The sequence below is a fragment of the Suricata suricatta genome, chromosome 7 (assembly GCF_006229205.1).
Source record: "Suricata suricatta isolate VVHF042 chromosome 7, meerkat_22Aug2017_6uvM2_HiC, whole genome shotgun sequence".
Classification (NCBI taxonomy): domain Eukaryota; kingdom Metazoa; phylum Chordata; class Mammalia; order Carnivora; family Herpestidae; genus Suricata; species Suricata suricatta.
This window is the reverse complement of record NC_043706.1, coordinates 17,318,379-17,340,951: the sequence shown is the minus strand read 5'-3', so window position 1 is coordinate 17,340,951 and position 22,573 is coordinate 17,318,379. Positions and strand designations below refer to the sequence as shown.

The window sequence follows — 22,573 nt, the reverse complement described above, 5'->3', positions numbered from 1 at the left end:
TGACAGCCATGGGAAACCTGAGACTGAAGAATCAACAGGACTTGAGATTGGATTGTGAAGAGAGGCGAAGGAGAAAGCTAAGTAAAGGATGGTTGCAGCATTTGCGTTAGTTTGAGACGGTACATTGCGAGATGCATATGGAAGAAGTAGGTCTGTGGTGGGCCACCGGGAGATGGAAGAGGAGAGTCCGGTTTTAGGAATCCATATTTGAGTTGGATGTGCTTATGGGCCATTTGGTGGACAGCAATACCGAGCAGTTGTAAAGATGGTCTGAGGGGCGTGGTTGAAAACAGGCTGTGATCATCAGAATGTGAACGCAGTAAAGGTGGTAGGCAAAAATAGGATCTATCGGGAGGAGGCTAGCAAAAGAAGGGACAAAGGAGTGGACCTTAAAGAGCACCAATGTTTAAGAGTCTGGCAAAAGAGAAAGAGACCATTAGGACATTGAGAAGGACTGGGAGAAAACCAGGAGCCTACCTGGTAGTAGGTAATGTGCTGGAAGCAAACCATAGAAGGAACCGGAAAGAAGAGCAAGCATTCAACTGATACATATATGTAGCATGATATTACTCAGATCTGCCTATTAAGAAATTGTGGCAACAGGAGACTATTACAGTAATCCAGGCAAAAGGTGATGTGAATCAGTGCAAGGCTGCTGGTTGTGGAGACCTGAACAAATCCCCATGGGAATTGATTTGACAGGGGCTGGTCGGTGAGTAGATATGGGAGGTGAAGGATGTGCCCCTGGCGGGTGGCTGGTGGAGGATGTGGGTGGAGCATGTTTGAGGAGACAGTTTGGGGAAGAGTCCAGGTACGTGTAAGAAACGGAAATGGCCCATCTGGAACTTAGGATACAGTCAGGAGAACTTAATTCCTACCCAAATGCTTTTTCTTCTTAGTTGGTAGTTTATTTAACCTGTTTCCTAATCTGCTAAATAGTAATGATAACATCTAGGCTATAAGGCATACATTAAAAAAAAATCCTAGTGAAGCATATTCCTTAATGTATAGTAGGAAACCCATAACTTAACCTCCCTCTCGTCTTCCTTCTTATTCACCTTTGTAACCATAGAAACCTTCTTAATGTCAGCTTAGTCTAAGAGTTGTTCAGTCCACTGAAAAAATTAGTCAAAATGGGGATTCATGAAAACATATACATTCATCCTACAGTATTTAAGGTAAGACCAAGGCTTTTCTTTTTCATTGATTATAGATCCATTAGAATTTCGATCTCATTTTTTTAATTTAATGTTTATTTTTGAGAGAGACAGAATGAGGGAGGGTAGAGAGAGGGAGACACAAAATCCAGAGGAGGCTCCAAGGCTCTGAGCTGTTAGCACAGAGCCTGACGTGGGGCTGGAACCCATGAACCGTGAGATCATGACCTGAGCTGAAGTGGGATACTCAACTGACTGAGCCACCCAAGCGCCCCCCCCTTCTCATTTTCTTTGTAAAAATCTGGACTTAACAATTCTTTAGCTTCTGGTTTTGTTTTCTTAAAATTGGAACAAGAACAGAACCTAGCAGATTAAGGATTTTTACTCCATTTTCCTATCTTTTGCAGTTGCCTCTCTTGTCCTATATGGACAGAATTTTTAGCATCTTGGCTGTATCAGATTTTCACAAAACATTCAACCAAGTTTACATAGAAATAGCAATCCTTGTTTTACACTTCTGTTTTGTCATAGCATTTAATTATAGAATTACAAGATCAGAGACAATGGAAATAAACAGGTTTGGGAACCATTTTGGGTGACAATTGGTAAGAACAGAAGTAAGTGAGCATGCAAGATTATGTCCTTGATTATGCACTCCACCTTGGCAGATACTGTGCGTGTTTTTTCACAGAGCAAACTGAAGCCTCAGCCTGGAATCTATTCACCCTTCTATAGAGTTTTCCTACCTGTTTATTCCCACCCTCCCCTTCCACCCTGGAGCATTGGAGGACAGACCCCTCTGCTTACCTGAGATAATCCCTCCTCCTGTGCTTTGGATGGTATTCTCCCCTTTTCAGCAAATTGACACTGTAAATTACAGTTGACCTTGAGCAATGTGGGAGTATCCCCCCTATGCAGTCAAAAATCTGCTTATAACTTTTGACTTCCCCAAAACTTAATAGCTGACTATTGATGGGGAGCCTTGCCAATAACAGCTAATTGATTAATGTAAATTTTGTTAATATATCATATGTGTTATATACAGTATTATTATGATAAAGTAAGCTAAGGAAAAGAAAATGTTGTTAAAATCCTAAGGAAGGGCCCCCTGGGTGGCTCAGTCGGTTGAACACCTGACTTCAGCTCAGGCCATGATCTCATGGTTCGTGAGTTTGAGCTCCACATTGGGCCTCTCTGCTGTCAGCACAGAGCCTGCTAGAATCCTCTGTTCCCTCTCCGCCTCTACCCCTCCCCAGCATGCACTCTTTCTCTCAAAAAAAAAAAAAATTAAAAAAAGAAAATAAAGAAGATACATTTATAGTATGGTACTGTATGTAGTGAAAAAATCCATGTGTAAGATGACCCATGTAGTTCAAATCCGTGTTGTTCAAGGGCAAACTGTTTCTTCTGTATATTAAGTCACTTTGTCAACTGGATCATTCTCTTCAACATTTAAACATATTCATTAAGCATACTGTATCTCGGGAGAAAGGAAAGTCTATTCTTTCTCCCTTCAGTGGTCAGCCACTCTTTCCTCTCAGCAACAGACTTCTCTGAGTAGTTCCCTCTAGGACACGGGACACAAAATCCGAAGGGTGTTTTCCAATCCTCGCCTTTGCCTGACCTCCCAACAGCACTTGTGTGGTTGTTCATCCCTTGAAACGTTCTTTTGGCTTCCACAATACTAAATTCTCCTGGCTTTACAGGTGTTAATACTGCGTGTCTGCCCCTACCGCCTTTCATCTCGTTTGCAAAGTCCTGCAATTAAATGTCCAAGTTCCCCAGGGCTAGGTTGTAGCCCCTCTTTCTTTACCCTGCGCTTTTTCTTTACTTGTGACTTCAGTTATTATGACTTCCACCAGTGGGACCACAGTCCTACCTCTTGAGCCAACTGCCTTCTCAGTATCTCCTCTTGATGGTCTTCACTCCACACCTGCAAGGTCAACTCTGTAGTCCCTTCCGAGCCTGGTGCTCTTTCAGTGTCCCTCTACAGTTGCCAAAGTCGACAGCCTAGGTATCCTAGAGCTCTTTCGGGCCCTGATTTAGCACATAGTGTCTTGTTGGTTTTACCTACATAGTCCTGAAGCCATCTGTTTTTCTCCATTTTCCTTTTACCATCTGTAGGCATCATAGTGTATTGATCATCAGGATGGCTTCTGGAATTAGACTTCTCTGTGCCCCATTTTTCATCTGTAAAGTGGGTGTAGTAATAGTACCTATATCATAGGGTCTCTGATAGGATTAATTGAGTGAATCCACATGAAGGATTTAATTTTTTTTTTAATGTTTTACTTATTTTTGATACAGAGAGAGACAGAGTATGAGAGGCGGAGGGTCAGAGAGAGAGGGAGACACAGAACCGGAAGCAGGCTCCAGGCTCTGAGCCAGTGGTCAGCACAGAGCCCGATGCGGAGCTCGAACCCATGAACGTGGGAGCTCGAACCCATGAACGTGAGATCTGACCTGAGCCGAAGCCGGAGGCTCAACCGACTGAGCCACCCAGGCGCCCCCCACATGAAGGATTTAGAACGTTCTCACTGTATGCTGCGCGTTCCCTACCTTTGTAATACTCATGCATCACTGCATCGTGCTTGTCTTAAATTCACTGTAGCTCCTTGCAAATCTTTCCCCCTCGTCACCAGATTGATCTTTTTGAAATATGACCCTATAGTCTCCTTGCTTATAACATGCAGATGGGTTCCCATTGTTCCTTCTAGAAAAGGGATTAAAAATCCTTAACATTCCCCCCTGACATGTTCCAAGATCTCATTTACCAGCCTCATCTCATACCACAGCCCCCTTGCTCTACACCGATGGCCATGAGGACCAACCCCCAGTTACACGAACCCCCACCCCCACCCCCACCATCACTGGATCCTTGCCATGGCGCTTTGCCTTGACTTGAACACTCGTCTCACTTCCCCTGGCCGCCTGGTCATTCAGATTTCAGCTCACTTTCTCAGGGAACCTTCTCTGAGCACCACCCTCCTTCCCTTTCCAGGCAGGTCATTTGTTACATAGAGAATCTTCCTCTCCTTCAGCAGCCCCGTGGAGACAACCACTCGCCAGTGCATTGATTTGAGTAGGTAGCATCATCCTCACTGTGTTGAGTTAGTCAGTATTTCAATATAAGGCAGAACCTCCATCGAAATACCATTCTAACCGGCAAGCTGCCTGCATCCAATCATTTCGTTATAATCTGAGTCTAAAATCAGAGGCCCGATTCCTGCCTTATCTACATCTCCTGAAAATGGTTACTGTTTTCTGTAATGGGTGAGCCCAAAAGTGTGTGTTAATGAGATGCTTATTTTGCAAGCCCCGAATCCTTTTCCTGCTTCTGTGTGGGTTCCTATCTGAAAAGGTCAAAAGATGCTGTCAAAGGAATGGCTTTTGACCACAAGATGGCGACAGATTTCAAGCATTCGGGGAGTGTTTTCTGTTCCTGTTTAGGGGCGTGCTCTTTCAGACTCCTGTTCATGGGTATGGTAATTACATGGTACCCTGTTTTACATCACAGGCATTTTACTTTACACAGCCAGGGCGTGAACATAAATTAATCAAACTGGAACACTTTGGAGACCAGGGCTGTTTCGGCCACCCAGGGACATCATTTCTCTCCATCTAAAGCTGAGGAGACAGCATTTATAGTCCCTCTGGTTCCTACTGATGAGGACTTGAAGTCAGAGAAAAAGAAGGGCTCTTGACAAATGTGAACTTCACTTCCCAGTATCTGACCCCAGAAATGAGACAATTTTAGAAAACCAGTGATGGATTGGTGAGATGCTTTGGAAATAGCAAGGCTTTGTGTTCATGGTGCCTTTGATGTGCAATCCTTTTTTATATATTTTTTTAATTCTTATATTTTGCCTTTCTCGAGCCCCACAGCTTTGTGAGGTTCGAGGAAGGCAAGGGAAGTACTATCTTTTCTTCACAGGTGAAGAAATGGAGGTTCAAAGAGGTCAAGTAGCTTGACCATGGGCATGGTGAGTGCCACGCCCCGGGCTTCTGCTGTGTTGCTTAGAGAAAGGAAACACAATTTCTCTTCTTAGTTAACCCAAACAGAACAAAAACCAATCAAGCAAACCCAAATCGCCTAAGTCATTTAGCACCAAGGGAAATGAAAACACATTTGAATGCAAACATAAGGTGAAGCCCTAATCTATGTGAGCATTCATGGCGGGATAAATTGAGAAATCAAGGTGTCTGTTTCCTCTTGTTACCTCCCCACCCCCTCCCCCAATAGAGCAACGGGCCTCGATGTCCTGTAGTGCTGGCTCGCTGTAGGAGGAACTCAACAGATGTTGGCCCATGGGGGTTCCAAATCTGGATGGTCCATTTGGAGCAGAACTTGCAAAGGGTTGGTAGGGAAGAGACTTTTAGGCAAAGTGACCCAAGGGCTGGCGGGGAATGCAGTTGTATTGCAAAGTCTTCTGCTAACTTTTCTGGATTGTATAGGACCCTTTGGGCTCCCAGGGAGGGAGATGCATTTGCCAATGATGACTAATCCTCAGTGTCTTACCAATTCTGGCAAATAAACCCAAAGTCACAGTTCATTTGATGTAGACACAAAACAATTAAGAACAAAATACCCAACAAGTCTTGCACTGAGTGTTGTCGCATTGATTCGTACTCATCCATGATGGCGTATGAAGACAGGCTCTTCGCGCTCCTCCGAAGACCCAGAGGAGGAGCACAGAAAGAAACCCAAGGCGTTGGCCTCTCTGACCTTCCTCTTTATCCCAGAACATGGATTCTTTAGCACTGTGCTCTGTGCTGCTGCAAATGGCTATCGCCCTGTCCGGAGACTTCCCTGTCCTTTACTTCTCCCCCCTCCAAAGCCACCTCTTCTGTGTAGCCTTCCCCACACCCTGTGCTCCTGTGTTGGTTCCTCTAAGTGGAGCATTTCCCATTTGTGTGTCCTGCCCAACTGGTGTTTCCAACAGGGAGAATCACGGGGATTCTTGCTACCAGCAGATTCTTGGCCCTTCCTCATTTCAGTCCACTGAGTCAGAATCTTGGGGAGGTTGGAGCTAAGAATCTACCTTTTAAAAACTTTTTTAGTTTTTAAATGGTTTTTAAAATTTATTTTTGAGGGAGAGAGTGCAAGCAGGGGAGAGGCAAAGAGAGAGAGAGAGAGGGACAGAAGAGCTACAGCAGGCTCTGCTGATAGCAATGAGCCCAATGTGGGGCTTGAACTCATGAACCATGAGCTCATGACCTGAGCCGAAATCAAGAGCCCGACACTCAACTAACTGACTAAACCAGATACCCCAAGAATCTACATTAAAAATTTTTTTAAATGTTTATTTTTGAGAGAGAGAGAGAGAGAGATAGAGACAGAGACAGAGACAGAGGATGTGTGTGAGCAGGGGAGGGGCAGAGAGAGAGGGAGACAGAATCTGAAGCCAGCTCCAGGCTCTGAGCTGCCAGCACAGAGCCCAACGTGAGGCTTGAACCCTCAAACCATGAGATCGTGATCTGAGTAGAAGTCAGATACTTAACCAACCGAGCCACCCAGGGGCCCCAGGAATCTACATTTTTAACAGATATTCCCTTCATGTGATTACTGTCCTTTTTTTTTTTTTTAAACCCCTCTGTACTGGGTCAAATAGGGTCTCTCCAAAATTCCTGTTCATCTGGAGTGTGCGTGTGAAGCCTCTTACGAAGTGGAGTGTTTGCAGATGTAATTGTGCTGAGATGAGGTCTTACTAGATGAGGTTGGGCCCTCGTTCAGTGACTGGTGTCCATGTAAGAAGAGGGACATTCACACGCGAAGGTCAGAGGCAACACCATGCGCAGGTAGAGGCAGACATTGGAGTGATGCGTCTACAAGCCGAAGATTGCCAGCAGCCTCTAGAAGCTGGCAGAGAGGGAGGCAGGAACAGCTTCTCCCTCAAAGCCTCCCCAATAAGAAACCGGGCTTGCCAACCTCTTGCGTTTGGACTTTGAGCCTCCAGAGCCTTGAGAGAATGTATGCCTGTTGTTTTCAACCCTTCAGTGACTGCAGCCCTAGGAAATGGATAGCACCCTCCCCTTTCCTACCTTCCATTGTCTTGATGAAGTCGCCTTATTTCCCCTTCCCCGGCCGCAGGAAGTTACACTTCCTACTCAAGTGATTGCTGTGTTACCATGCACATATGTGAAGTTGCTCACTGGGCCCATGGGGCATCTCTTGGGGGATCTCAAGAGCTCAACTCTCTCTCTAAAAGTGAAAGAGCTCCAGGCTTCCCTGGTGAAGCTTTCCCGTGTAGCATCCTCACTGGGGGCAGGAGCTCATGGCCCCGCAGAGCCCTGGAACCCTCGCTGTGGGTCAGTGGTGCACTCCGCAGTGCCATGATTCCCGAGGGGCACGGCAGAGGCTCTGGGGTGGTGCCAGGTCAGGCCTGCCTGACATCCCCTAAGCTACCTGACGGGCTTTCAATCGGTCTCTTTCCTGCTCCAGTCAGCCCCAGTTGGTTGTGTTGCCAGGAGCTCAAATGCCTGACGATCGCGGGTGGGCATCTGTATTCTTTTTTCTTTTCCTTTTTTCAAAACAAGGATGTTTGTTCAACAACATCTAAAGATAGACAGTAATACTCCCTCCCCAGTGGCATGAGCTTGGGAGTGGGTAAGTGTTCCGTTGCATCCATCCTTCATGTTATTGTGGTTGAGAATATTTGTCCCAACCTACTTTTAATGAAGAAATTACTATTAGCCATTCATTAATCATCATTGTTATTATTTTACCTTAAAGAGTTTCTGCTTCTTCAGTTATTCTGACATGTTTACTGATTTCTTTACTCTTCATTGTTTCTTGCAATCCATTCTTCTTTCTGGCTTCAGTTTACTTTTCATCCAAGGCTTTACCTCCTTCAGAAGCTTCGTCGGTCAAGGTGTTTGTGTGGTGCACACTCAGTCTTTGTCCAGACGTATCTTTATCTTGCCTTCTTTCATGACACGAGCTGCTTTTGGAATTTTGGATTGGAGGTATTTTTCCTCAGCATTGTCAAGTTATAGTTCCATTATCTTCTGGCCATGCCTGTACTGTTGGAGATGAGAAATTAGGAAAGTTATCGATGATCATCCCTTAATAAGCTCTGGGTCCCCTCCTGCCCTGAACACACACCAGCACTTTGCTGTCTTACAGTTTTACTACCGCATTCCTAGGGTAAGTGTGTTTGATTCATGTTGCTTGGGAATTGTGGAGCTTCTTAGGTCTTATTTCTGGAAAATTCTCATTCACTGCCTTGACATCATTTCTTCTCCATCCTCTCTAGTCTTTCCTGGGCCTCTAAGTAAACTAATGCTGGATCCTTCATATTTTTCAAATCTTTATCTGTGTGCTCCTTTTTCTTGGGTTTCTTCATAGTTCCCTCTCAGTTTGTTAATTCTTCACCCATGTCCAGTTGGTTCAACCTGTCAGTTGAGTTCCATTAAGTTTTCACTTCATTGTCTGTTTATATGCATACACAAAATTATATTTTATATAAATACATAAATGTCATCTTGTTAAACGTGTGTGTGTGTGTAACTCTTGTTTTGGCTTTTTCTTCCAGTTCTCCACTTTCTTCATCCTCTCCCTATTCTATGTAACTCAGGTTAACAACACAGTGTATATCCTCTCATGTTTTTGCCTTGATCAAATCATCGTAAAAAAATTTTTTTTCACGTCCATTAGTATTGCTACTATTTATTTATTTATTTTTAGCCTTCTATTTATTTTATTTTTAGTTTTTTCTCTTCCATATGATTTTCTTCCTTTCTTCCTTCCTTCCTTCCTTCCTTCCTTCCTTCCTTTTTTCCTTTTTTCCTTCCTTCCCTTCTTCCTTTCTTCCTTCCAATATAATTTATTGTCAAGTTGGCTAACACAGTGTGTAAAGTGTGCTCTTGGTTTTCAGGGTAGATTCCCATGGTTCATTGCTTACATACAACACCCAGTGCTCACACCAACAAGTGCCCTCGTCTGTCACCCATTTTCCTCTCTCCTTCACCCCCCATCAACCCTCAGTTTGTTCTTTACATTTAAGAGTTTCTTATGGTTTGCCTCCCTCCTCTCTGTTTGTAACTATTTTCCCCCCTTCCCTTACCCTATGGTCTTCTGTTAAGTTTCTGAAGTTCCATATATGAGTAAAAATATATGATAATCTGTCTTTCTCTGACTGACTTTATTTCACTCAGCACAATACCTTCCAGTTCCATCCCCATTGCCACAAATGGCAGGATTTTGTTCTTTCTGTTGTGTATATAAACCACATATTCTTTATCTGTTCATCAGCTGATGGACATTTAGGCTGTTTCCATAACTGGCTATTGTTGAAAGCACTGCATAAACATTGGGGTACATGTGCCCCTGTGAATCAGCACTCCTGTATCCTTTGGATAAATTCCTAATAATGCTATTGCTGGGTCATAGGGTAGTTCTATTTTTAATTTTTTGAGGAACGCCCACACCCTCTTCCAGAGCGGCTGCACCAGTTTGCATTCCTACCAACAGTACAAGAGGGTTCCCATTTTTCCACATCCTTACCAGCATCTGTTGTTTCCTGAGTTGTTAATTTTAGTCACTCTGGCTGGTGTGAGGCAGCATCTCAATGTAGTTTTGATTTGTATTTCCCTAATGATGAGTGGTGTTGAGCATCGTTTCATGTGTCTGTTGGCCATCTGGATGTTTTCTTGGAAAAGTGTCTATTTATGTCTTCAGCCCATTTCTTCACTGGCGTATTTGTTTTTTGGGTGTCTTCACTGGATTGTTTATTTTTTGGGTGTTGAGTTTGGTAAGTTCTTTATAGATTTTGGATACTGATCTTACATGTCACTTGCAACTATCTTCTTTTACTCTGTCAGTTGCCTTTTAGTTTTGTTGATTGTTTCCTTTGCTGTGCAGAAAATTTTTTTTAATGTTCATTTATTTTTGAGAGAGAGAGAAAGATAGAGAGTGAGGCAGAAAGAGAGGGAGACACAGAATCTGAAGCAGGCTCCAGGCTTTGAGCTGTCGTCAGCACAGAGTCCAATGCGGGGCTTGAACTCATGAGCTGTGAGATCATGACCTGAGCCAAAGTTGGATGCTTAAACTAACAGTCACCCAGGTGCCCCTTACCATTTTTTTTTAAAGAGATGGAAGTTTATAGTTATATTTTCTTTAACCCTGTGTATACAAAAATATATGACATATAGTTTTGGCTATAGTTTATTTTATGAAAATATGCTCCTTGATATATTACTCAAAGATACCTCATGGATATATTTTTAAATCTATTGGTAAAATGTTAATTCATTTTTTTTATATTCATACCATTATCTAATAGGTTTTTTAAAGTATTTATTTATTTATTTTGAGACAGAGTGAAAGATAGCACATGTGCACAAGCAGGGGAGGGGCAGAGAGAGAGAGAGAGAGAGAGAGAGAATCTCAAGCAGGCTACGTGCTTTCAGTGCAGATGCAGGGCTCTATCTCATGAGCCATGAGATCATGACATGAGCCGAAATCAAGAGTCAGTCGTTTAACTGACAGAGCCACCCAGGCGCCCCAATTCATTGCTTTTAAGACTTCCTATTCCATGGTATGGACTTACGGCAATTTATTCAAACACATTCTAACAATGATTTTCATTCTGCTTGTCCTTACAAGCGGTGTTCCAGTAAGCAGTGTTGTACAAACAGCTCTGTGGACTCGTGCCTTCATTTCCGTGGGACGGATCAAGGGTCACCAAGGTTTCCTTGAAAAAGGCCAGATAATAAATATTTTAGGATTTTTGGGTCAGGCGATCTTCTTTTACCCATGCTTTTGGCCCAAAGCAGACATAGACAATATGTAAACAATGGAGTGGCTGTGTTTCAATAAAGCTTAATTTATAAAACCTGGTGGTTGTATGGATTTGGCCCACAGTCATAGTTTGCTGGCCTAGGAATGGATTATCAGAAGTGAGATGTAAAGTATACTTTTAAAAATTGTAATAGTAATTGCCAGATTAGTTTCCAATAAAGCTGTAGTAATTTAATGTTCCCCACAATGTCTGGAATTATCTCTTTTCCTGAATCCCAGCAACAAAAGGGTATTATGAATATTTAAATCGTTTGCCATGCTGAGGGAGATGGAGTAAATGGCTCACTGTAAATTTAGTATGCATTTCTAATAGTGTGAGTAAGTGCCCAGTTTTTCAAATGTTTGTTGGACACTTGGTTTTCTGTCATCTGTGAGTTATCTCCATATTATTTGTCCTTTTTCTAGTTTTTGTTCCCTTCTTGTTAACAAATAAGGAACATTTGCATATTGCAGATGCTAACATTTTCTTCTCTGTATTGACAGAGTCTATTTTTGTTTATGGTATCTTTTGTCATAAAGCATTTTAAAAGACTGTAGAGCCAAATATATACCAGTCTTTAGTAAGTAACTCGTGGGTTTCCAGAATTGGTTAAGAAAATCTCTGCCATCCTTACTCTGAATGCATAGTTGCCTAGGATTTTTCTTTGTTATATTTAAGCTTTTAATCCATTTTGAACTTATTTTTATATGGCTGAAGATAGTGCTGTGGGTTATATTCTTTCATACCCATATATGGCAGATGCCTCAGGTTTTTGATTTCCCAAGGGTAATATTTTCCCTGGCCCAAGATGCATAAATGACCAAATTTCTTATCTCTTTCCTGGGCCGGTGTGCAAAAACTTCTAGTTCCCCTTTCAGTAATGAGGCTTAAGGATTCATACCTTGGCTTGGTTTCAGGGCCTCCATCCCCCTACCGTTTCGAGGCCAAGTCTGCTGCCCACATTGGTAGGATCTCCGGTTCTTTGTCAGGACCCTGTCATTGGTGGGCCACCATACCCCAGGGCTGCCTCAGCGCCTCTCACTGCTCCAGTTTTAAGTTCTTCCTTGGTTCCCTAGTCATGTCCCCTTCTTTCTTTGTAGCTGCATTATGAAATGCCACAATTAAAAACAACTAGTATTACATCTATTTTGTGTACTTGCAGTCACCTTAGCAGTCTGTTGTATTTCCAGAAGAGATCCCTGATGATGGATGTATATTTTGAACCTTGGAAACCAAACATGTAGCACCTCTGGGCCCTGCCTGAAATGGGTCCACCTCTCCTTCCCTCCCGAGGTTCCCTATGGTTGCTGCCTTCAAGGGCTCTTTCAACATTGCCAATTCTCATTCAGTGTCAGATCCTGTGCCAAATATATTAGCCAACCTGCCCAAGAGACTCATAATCTTATGGGTAGTTGCTTTTTAAACTGTTACAACAGTATTTGGTTCAAATTCTTAAGTACGGTTGTTAAACAGAGGCGTCATGCTATTGAGTGAGTGAAATAAATGAAATCGAGGGACCTGGGGCTAGAGTCCCACAGAAGCAACGTGGCCCGGTCAAGGAATCTTATGTCACATTGTATTTGGCGCAGTGTAAAGGAGCAAAGAACTAGAAATGCCTTATGCTTTTTTGTTGTTGTTTCTTTTAGTTTGCTTTTTTTTTTTTTTGCTTGTGCATGTGAAGAGAGTAATTTCCTTGGAAGAGATTGCCTAGGCAACAGATAAGAATCAAGTAAGAGCTCAGCATTTTTTGGGCATAAAGTGTTTTATAACATCTCATGTGCCTTAAGATAAGCCTAAGAGCTTATCTCCTAAGAGCTTAGAGGATGTGTAAATTGCATAAGATGTAAAGTGTGACTATGAGGTTATGCCACTTTGTATTACATGTTGTGGAAGTAAATTTTATCGTTTTAATACTTTTTAGTCCTGAAAAGATCTCACAGGGGCGCCTGGGTGGCTCAGTCGGTTAAGCCTCCAGCTTTGGCTCAGGTCAGATCTCACGTTCGTGGGTTCGAGCCCCACGTCAGGCTCTGTGCTGACAGCTAGCTCAGAGCCTGGAGCCTGCTTCAGATTCTGTGTCTCCTTCTCTCTCTGCCCCTCCCCCTCTCATGCTCTGTCTCTCTCTGTATTAAAAATAAATAAAACATTAAAAAAAAAAAGAAAAAAAAAAGATCTCACAACCATGAGATCATGACCTGAGTCAGTTAAACATCTGACTGAGCCACCTGGGTGCCCCTAAATTAATTTTTAAAATATTTTTAATGTTTATTTATCTTTGAGAGAGAGACTGAGTGCAAGTGGCAGAGAGGCAGAGAGAGAGGGAGGTACAGAATCTGAAGCAGGCTCCAGGCTCTGAGCTGTCAGCATAGAGCCTGACGTGGTGCTCAAACCCAAAACTCAGGAGATCATGACCTGAGGTGAAGTCCGACGCTTAATCCACCCAGGCACCCCTAATTTTTAATTTGTTGTCATCACCTAGGTGTGCTGCTTTTGTTAACAGAGAACAAGTTGATTCAGACTAACCCTCTTGCTAAAGAAAAAGCTAAAGTAAAGCTAGATAAAATATAAATTCAGTTTTAAAATCATCAAAGAATTAAGGTGGTTGGACATTGTTGGTCAGGATCTGGGAGAAGACAGAAATCAAGAAGGTGAGCTTACTGTTGGGGCTACTCTTGTCTGGGGAAAATTTGCAGATCTTGAGCGGGGAACTGAAATATTGAGCTACACTTTTAAAAAACGTCTTGAGGCTACCAGAAATAGTTCTGGGTCAAGGACTTGCAAAGGTTGGAGGCCTTGGGACACACCCTGTACTTTGGATCAGAGTCATGAAGAGCTGTCCCCTAAAAGCGGGGTGGGCTAGAATTAAATGGGCCCCCATATGGAGCAATGTCTTTTCAAGTCATTTGAAAGGCCTAGAAAATCTGAAACTTAAAATTAGGATAGGATTAGTCTGGATTATTAATAGTGCCCCACAATTATGGCATAAGCAACAAATATTCTCTCTGGAGCACACTATATCATCCGAGGCTTCATTTCTACTAATAGTTTTTCAAATGCAAATGTCCAGCATATAATGAAAAAAATAGCATAGAAATACTATTCTTAACCTATTAAAACTGTATGTGTGTGTGTGTGTGTGTGTGTATCAATCCAAAAGCCAGCTTCCTATTTGATTGTCAAATGTCAAACACTTTAGGGAGGCATTTCCTCAAAGTCAGGAAGAAGACAAGATGCTCACTGCCTCTCTGATTATTTAACGTTGCATTGGAATGTTAGTTATTCCCATTAAATAAGAGAAAACAATTAGATTCCCAAGAATTGGAAAGGCAGAGGCAAACCTTTGTTGATAGTATCTGGAAAAAAACAAAGGAAAGGAATCAATAGTCAGGTGCTACCAATCATAAGATAATAAAGTCGTTATGATACAAAATGAGCACACTGGAATCATTAGCCTTCATATATATATATAAATGGTAAGCAATTTAAAGCTATAATGGAAGAGAATATGCTGTATGCAACAACAGAAATTTAAACACTTAGACATCAACCTAAGAAGAAATAAGCAAAATAAGAAATAAGCAAAAATAATAAAACCGTAAAACATTCCTTCAGAAGGAAACTTATCATCCTAAAGGTGCTATTTTTTCCTAAATTAGTTATTTAATTAATGCAACCTCAATAAAAATTTCCTCAGAATTTTTTTATTTTGCCAGAACTAGACAAGTTGATTATGAAGTTTATGTGAAGAATAAACAACTGAGACTAACTAGGAAATAGTTGGAAAGAATATCGAATGCGTAGCTAATCCTCTTAGAATATAGTGAGACACTTAAAGTCCTCTAAATTAAAGCAGTGAGGTACTGGCTTAGGGAAAGATTTAAAAACTGAAGGATCATAACAGATTGCCCAGAAATGTAATTAAGGAAAATTTAGTGTATGACAAAAGAGGCACCGAATCAGAGGAGAAAATTAAATTGTGGTGGAACAAATAGATAACAGCAAGGAAAAAGAAAAATATTAGATCTCTTCCTCAAAAGGTAGTTCAGGATAAATTACAAATGTGTTAGAGATCCAAATGAAAACAAAACAAAAATGGGAAAAAACCCACCCCAAGTACTAGCAGAAAACTATAGGTGAATCTTATTTTATAACCTGAATGGGAATTTATAACTGAATAAAAAAACAGATTCAATGAAAGAGGAAGTTTGGCAATATGGCAAACAAAACAAAGTAAGTAGAGTCACAAGATAATTACAAACTGGGAAATTTTGTAACTTATATCACAAAATACTAACATCCTTAATGTAATAAGGATTTCCTAAAAATTGAGAAGAAAAAGTTACACAGCCTGATTTTAAAAATAAATGTACGAATAGAGAGTTCACAGGAAAGGTACGCTACTTGCCCTCATTCTCAATAAGAGAGATGCATCTCAGAACTACTGGACTACTGTCTCTCACCTATCAAACTGAAAAAATATCTCCAACGTTGGACAGTGTAAATTTTGGGAAGGCTACATAAAAACAGGCGCTTTCACACAGTGTTGGCAGGGACACAAAATAGTACGTCTGTGAGTGAAATTGGGAACATCTAGCAGGTTTTATATGCATTAGTCAGATATTCAATTGCATATAAATGGAGATACATGCAGAAGCCTATTCACTGTGAATACTTTGCTTATTTGTTATAGCAAAAGGCTAGAACAATGCAAATTTTTTTTTTTTAGCAGAGAACTGGTTAAATAAACTATAAAGTGAAGTACTATGCAGTAGGCAAAGGAAATGAAAGGGCAACTCCCATTTCCAGATATGATGGGTAGGTGGTGGAAAACTGCTGAGTTCCACTGCGAACAACTGAAAAAGATGGACACAATTGAAATTGATAGTTTTGAAGTTTTCCAAGAGCCACTGGGACAGCCTGGAGGGAAAGGGTCAAGATATCAGAGAGAGGGAACCTCACTGAAGTTAGCCCAACATTCTGAAAGCTGCTTTTCTCCTCTTGGCATCGGTGAGCCTTGGCATTGAGAAAAGAAGCTGAGACCTTTGGTCGAGGGGGGGCATTAAGGGGCACAGAAGTCGCAGAGTCCTTGGCAGTCTCATCGATCTGAGGAGCTAATGCTTGGAGTGGGTTTCCAAATCAACCAAGACTCGACAAGCCAAAGTTCCAGAAAAAGAGGGGAAGTGCAGAAAAATGAGCCTGATATTTGGTGGTGTTCTCTTTGAAGTTCTTGGTGATTCTTAGTCCATAAAGTGAAAGGCTATGAAGGCAAGAAAAGCAGCTGGGGTGCAGAGTGGAATTTTTAGCAGTCTTAGGTTGTTGTGGAGATAAAAACTGAAAATTGGGATCTGATTAGGAGATGCCCTAAACTTTCATTTGAGACCCTTATAAGGGGGACACATTAGGGTAGAGCAAACCTTGTTACAACTCAGCCTTGACTCAGTCCCTGATTGGGTTGAGATAAACTGTACTCTAGCTGCCTGCCAGACCATACACTGAGTCCTTCCTGTAGGAAAATCACTTCATCTGGAGCCTCTTCACCCCTTCAGGTGTTCAATCAATCAAATTTAGATTAGCATTCAATCTAAAATTATAGGATCCAAGAAGTAGGGCGAAGAGGAAAACATAATAGAAATACACTCAGAGGTGTTCCAGATGATTACAGTTATCAGACAGAGATTTAAAATAATTGTAATTAATTTGATCAAGAAAATAAATGGAAAAAGGAAGAATTTTGTTAAAGGACAAGAATCTAGATATTTAATCATCATATAGAAATTTTAGAATTCAGAAATATAGTGAGATTAGAACTCAATAAATGGGGTTTAACAGCATGGACACAACTGAAGAGAGAACTGACAAACTGGAGATAGAGTAGCAAAAAATCTTGACCTAAGTACTATAAGGATAGAAAATACAGAAAGGAGTATAAAAGACATGATCTATCATATGAAACATTCTAACACATGTAATTGGAATTCAAGAAGAGAAGAAGAGAATGTGCCAGAAGCAATATTTGTAGGGACAATAACCAAGAGTTTCCCAAAAGCAATAAAAAACTTTGAGTCACAGAACCAAAAATTACTAAGAACCTTAAGCAGGATAAAGATGAAGGAACTACACACTGGCAGATCATAAACTGCTAAGGAGGAAATGGTAAAAGCATGTAGACAAAACAAGATACATTACTTTCAAAGAAGCAACAAGACTGAAAGTTAATATATCAACAGAAATTATGAAAACCAAATGATGGAATGATACCTTTAAAAGGCTGAAAGAAAATAGGAGCCAGTCTAGAATTCTGTATCTGGCAATAATGACCTTCTAAAGTGAAGGCAAAATAAAGGTATTTCCAGAAAAACAAAAGCTGAGAGTATATATTATATATATCACCAGTAGACTTATATTAGAAGTATTAAATGGAGTTTTCATGTTCTGCATCACAATTGTGGTGGTACATACACAAATCTATATGTGCATTAAGATTCAGACTTGCTTCAAGTGGCTCAGTCGGTTAAGTGTCAGACTTTGGCCCAGGTCATGATCTTGTGGTTCATGGGCTGGAGCCCTGCATTGGGGTCTGTGCAGATAGCTCAGAGCCTGGAGCCTTCTTTGTATTCTTTGTGTCTCTCTCTCTGTTGCCCTACCCAGCTTGCACTCTGTCTCTCTCTTGCTCTCTCAAAAATAAACCCTAAAAAATTAAAAAGATTCATAGAACTGTACATCCAAAAAAATCAATATTTTAAAAAAGAAGTGGCTTTAGCAAGGAGAATAGCCCCAGATGGAAATCCAGATGTGCAAAGTATTGAAGAACAATAGAAAAGATGTATAGGTAAATGGAAGTGATTATTGACTCTTCAGTAATAATAACATCACTTTAGAATTTTATATTGAATCAAAATACAACACATAAGGCAGGATGGAGGTAAATAGAGAAAAATGTTCTAAGCAATGAATATTTAGGGAGGAGTGTAAATACTAATTTACATGTTGCAATTTCTAAGATACTCAATATAACTATAACCTAAGAAATATGTTATGTAAGAATAGTAGAAGAAATACTTAAAGAATCGTAAAAGAATGCATACTGAAAAGCTAATGGAGTGGTAAAAATAAATGATACTTAAAAGAAGGGAAGAAGGGAAAGAAAAAGCAACATAAAACAGGTGAACTAAACAAACAGCAAATAATTAGTCAGTAATTACAGTAAATATAAATGTACTAAACATTCCAATTAAGAGATAAAGATTGTCAGAATAAGTTTAAGAACAAAACATAACTATATGCTGTTTTTGTTTGGGTTTATTCCAAAGATAATGCTTGGTTATTATTTTAAAAATAATTAGCTTAATTGACCACATAAAAGGAATGAACAAAGAAGAAACGCTCCTGAACTCTTTTTATGAAGCCAGCATTATTTGGCAAGAAAATTTCAAGAAAGGAAAATTACAAGTCAGTCTGTCTCATGGACATGGATGCAAAAGTTTTAAACAAAGTTTTGGCAATTCGAACCTAGTGGTATAGGAAAATGGTATTATAATACAACCAATCTATTGGGTTTAGACAAGAATGCAAGATTGTTAACTATTGCCATTTCTATATTGTGTGGGGATAATTTTCAAAGGAAAAAAGTGAGGGAGTAGGATAGAGGGGACATGGAAATATCTTCTTAGGTAGTTTTGATGTTAGAGAACTATAAATGTTCTATATAATTAAAATACAAAAATTAAAAAGGAGGAAAAGCAAGCAATAAAAATGGTAAGTGAATGGAAACAAATAAACCTAAATGTATATAAATTGGTGCCATAATCAATTACAAAGAGAAAAGAATTTACTCTAAGTGACTTTAGGTTATACTAATTTATCTGTTTAAATATTTATAATATATCTCTCATGGGATATATTCTACTAACAAAAATAACTACCAAAACCCCTCAAAAACCTTAAATGGTTTGTAGCATTTAATTTTCAGTAATACTATTGTTATTCTTACTTTGTAGCTATTACATTAATATTGTAAGATAAAGCAAATATCTAATTTATCACACTTAAAGGGGATCAAGATTTTGAGTGTAAGAGAAATGAGATAAAAGTATACAATCAAAGAATTTAAGTAAAGCCTTGGAATTTTATATTTAAATTAAAAATATAAATGTGAATTTGTGACTTTTCCCTTTATCATACAAAAAATCTTATTTCCTAGTTATGTCAACTATGAGGACTAGAAGAAATGATGACTCATAGAAATAGTTAGCCCTCATGCCCAGATTGTGGTCTTTAAATATCATTTCCCACTTAAAGGAGAGCATTTTTAGAAAACTTGACGATTCCAGGACCAGAGCAGAGCAATACTAGTTGGATCTGGGACAGCTTATCATATCAGAAAGTGAGAAAGCAAAGACTAAAGCAATCATATTAAAAGTGCACACGAATTATGTAGACCAAAAGTGGGAAAATTTTAGCTCAAAAAGAAAATAATGGCTACAATCAACAGAAACACATCGTATAAAAATGTGTAAGATTAGAATAAGACAAGCATGCCTACTTCTGCCACTTCAGGATTGTACTAGAGATTCTAGCCAGGGCAAATGGTGGGGAAAAAGGAAAGAAGGAAAGAGGGGCCAGAAGGAGAGAGAGAGGGGGAAAGGAATGAATGAATGAAGGCAGAGAAAGAAAAAGAAAAGGAAGGAAGGAAATAAGTAGGGAAACAGGGAAGGAGGGGGGGAAAAGGAAGGAAGGAAGGAAGGAAAAATGCATTCCTGTTAGAGAGAAAAAAGTAAAACTGTTTCTATTCCCTACTAAAAAATGTTAGAACTAATGAGCATGTTCAAGATCAATATAAAAGTGTGTTTCTATATAGTAGTAGTAAATAATTTGAAAATGAAATTAAGATAATTTCCTTTACATTAGCAACAAAACCAATAAAATACTTAGGAATAAATGTAACAAAATTACTCAAGAATTGCATACTGAAAATTACAAAGCAATGTTGGAAGAAATTAAATAAATGGGAAGACATACTATGTTAACAGGTTGGAAAAGTTAATATTGTTGAGATATCAATATACCACTTTATCTATAGATTTGTCACAATCCCTGTCAAAATTCCAGGTGGCTCTTTTTTTTGCAGCAATTAATAAGCTGATCCTAAATTTGTATGGCTCTGCAAGATGATCAGAACAGCCTAGACAATCTTTTAAAAAGAAATAAGCTTGTGTACCTACATTCCCAAATATTCTCAAATCATGTATCTGATTAGGGACTTGTTATCAGGGCATATATGGAATTCTTACAGCTCTATAATAATAGACAACCCAATTTAAAAATGGGCAAAGAATTTGAATAGACATTTCTCCAAAAGAGACAATGAATGGCTTAAAACATGTAAGATGATGCTCAATATTATTAATTAGAAAAATATAAATAAAATTCATAATGATATATCACTTCACACCCACCAGAATGGCTATAATAAAAAGGACAATGATAAGTTGATGAAAATGGGGAGTCTGGAAACTCACATGCTGCTAGTGTAAGTGTACAAAGTGCTGTCACTTTGGAAAAGAGTTTGGCAGTTCCTCAAAATGTTAAACACAAACTTACTGTATGATCCAGCAATTCCCTTAGGCAGTTATCTGCCCAAGAGAATGCAAATATACATCCACACAAAACCTTGTATGCAAATGCTCATAGTAGCCTTATACATAATGGCTAACATTAGATACAACCCAATGTCTATCAATTGATGAATGGATCAGCAAAATGTGGTATATCCATACAATAGAATATTATTCAGCAATAAAAGGACTGAAATACTGATACATGCTACAACATGGATGAAACTCAAAAAATATGATGCTAAGTGAAAGGAACCAGTCACAAAAGACCACATATTATATGATACCATTATATGAAATACCCTAAGTAGGCAAATCTGCAGAGAAGAAAATATGTTAGTGGATGCCAAAGGCCTGGTGGGCAGAGACCCAGAAGAATGTGAATGGTTACTAATAGGTACAAGGTTTCTTTGGTGATGATGAGAACATTCTAAAATTAGATTACAGTGATGCTTGCACAACTCTGTAAATATACTAAATGCCCTTGACTGTTGTACTATAAACTTTGAACATTATGGTATGTGAATTTGTCTCAATAATGCTGTTTAAAAGTTTCATGAGTGTATGTAATGTTATACATTTCAAAACAATGATTAGTATTGGATATTGCTAGGGTATCAGCTCTTACTCTGGGAAGGATAAAGATTTTTCCTGTTTTTCCTTTCAAAATGCACTTTTGGGTAACAAAATAGTTGGTGAAGGGAAAGTATTCATTATGGGAGAGTTACAACTAATACAAGCAGAAAGATACAGAAATAGAAAATCACCATATTGAAACTCTCATCAAGAAAGTTCATCTTTGAAAGTTCATCAAGAACTGAGGGGCATCTGGGTGGCTTAGTTGGTTAAGCATTAAATTCTTGATTTTGGCTTGGGTCATGATCTCACGGTTTATGAGTTTGAGCTCCTTCTCTGATAGGGCAGAGCCTTCTTGGGATCCTTTCTTTCTCTTCTCTCCCTCTCTGCCCCTCCCCCACTCATTTTCTCTTTCTCTCTTTCTCTCTCTCTCTCTCTCCCAAAAAATAAATAACTTAAAAAAAGGGAAGAAAGAACTGAAAAAAAAAACATATTTTAAATTCACAAGAAAAACTAACTGAAATTACAGAACTGAAAAATAAAATAACTAAAGAATGCAAAATAGTATAGATTCAGCTGAAGAGAGAATTAGCAAACTGAAAAGCAAGTCAGAATGATGCAGAGAAAGACAAAAACATGATGAGAAGTACCTCCCAGAGGATAAGAGACATATATGATCAAATGAGAAAGTCTAACAGATGTTTAAATGTTGTCCCAGTAGGAGGGGGGAGAGAGAACAAGGCATAGCAGTATTTTAAAAGATAATGATTGGAAAGTCATACAGTCTTCAGTGCTGAGGCTGACATTTGGGATAAGCATTTGTGAGCCATATAGAAGAAGTAGTAGATTTTATGAGGAGGAAGAATGAATAAAATCTGGGATTATGCTGCTTCTAGAGAGACAGAGGCAAATACTTAAAGACAACAGTTCTATATACAGGAATTTTTTCAAGTCCTACTTTTAGTCCCTTGTGATATTCACTTGTATTTCCCATTTTTTGGTTTCCTTAATCTTTAATAACAGACTGCCTTTCACTTAAGCTTTTTTTGTTTAAAGTGAATTTTTTTTCATTTTTAAAAAATAGTTTATTGTCAAGTTGGTTTTCATATAACACCCAGTTCTCTTCCCCACAAGTGCCCTCCTCTATCACCACCACCTCTTTTCCCCCTCCCCCTTCTCCTTCAACCCTCAGTTCATTTTCCATATTCAATAGTCTCTCAGGTTTTGCGTCCCTCTCTCTCCCCAACTCTCTTTCCCTCTCCCCTGCCCACCCCATCCTCCATTAGGTTTCTCCTGTTCTCCTGTTAGACCTATGAGTGCAAACATATGGTATCTGTCCCTCTCTGCCTGACTTATTTCACTTAGCATGACACCCTCGAGGTCCATCGCATTCCTACAAATGGCCAGATTTCATTCTTTCTCATTGCCATGTAATACTCCATTGTAT

At 39.6% G+C, this 22,573-nt stretch overlaps 1 long non-coding RNA gene across 1 annotated transcript in view; it reads left to right on the top strand.

Annotated features, from left to right (window-relative positions):
* LOC115295640 overlaps positions 1 to 22,573 on the top strand; it is an 83,890-nt gene that overhangs the window by 808 nt on the left and 60,509 nt on the right. The window lies entirely within an intron of this gene.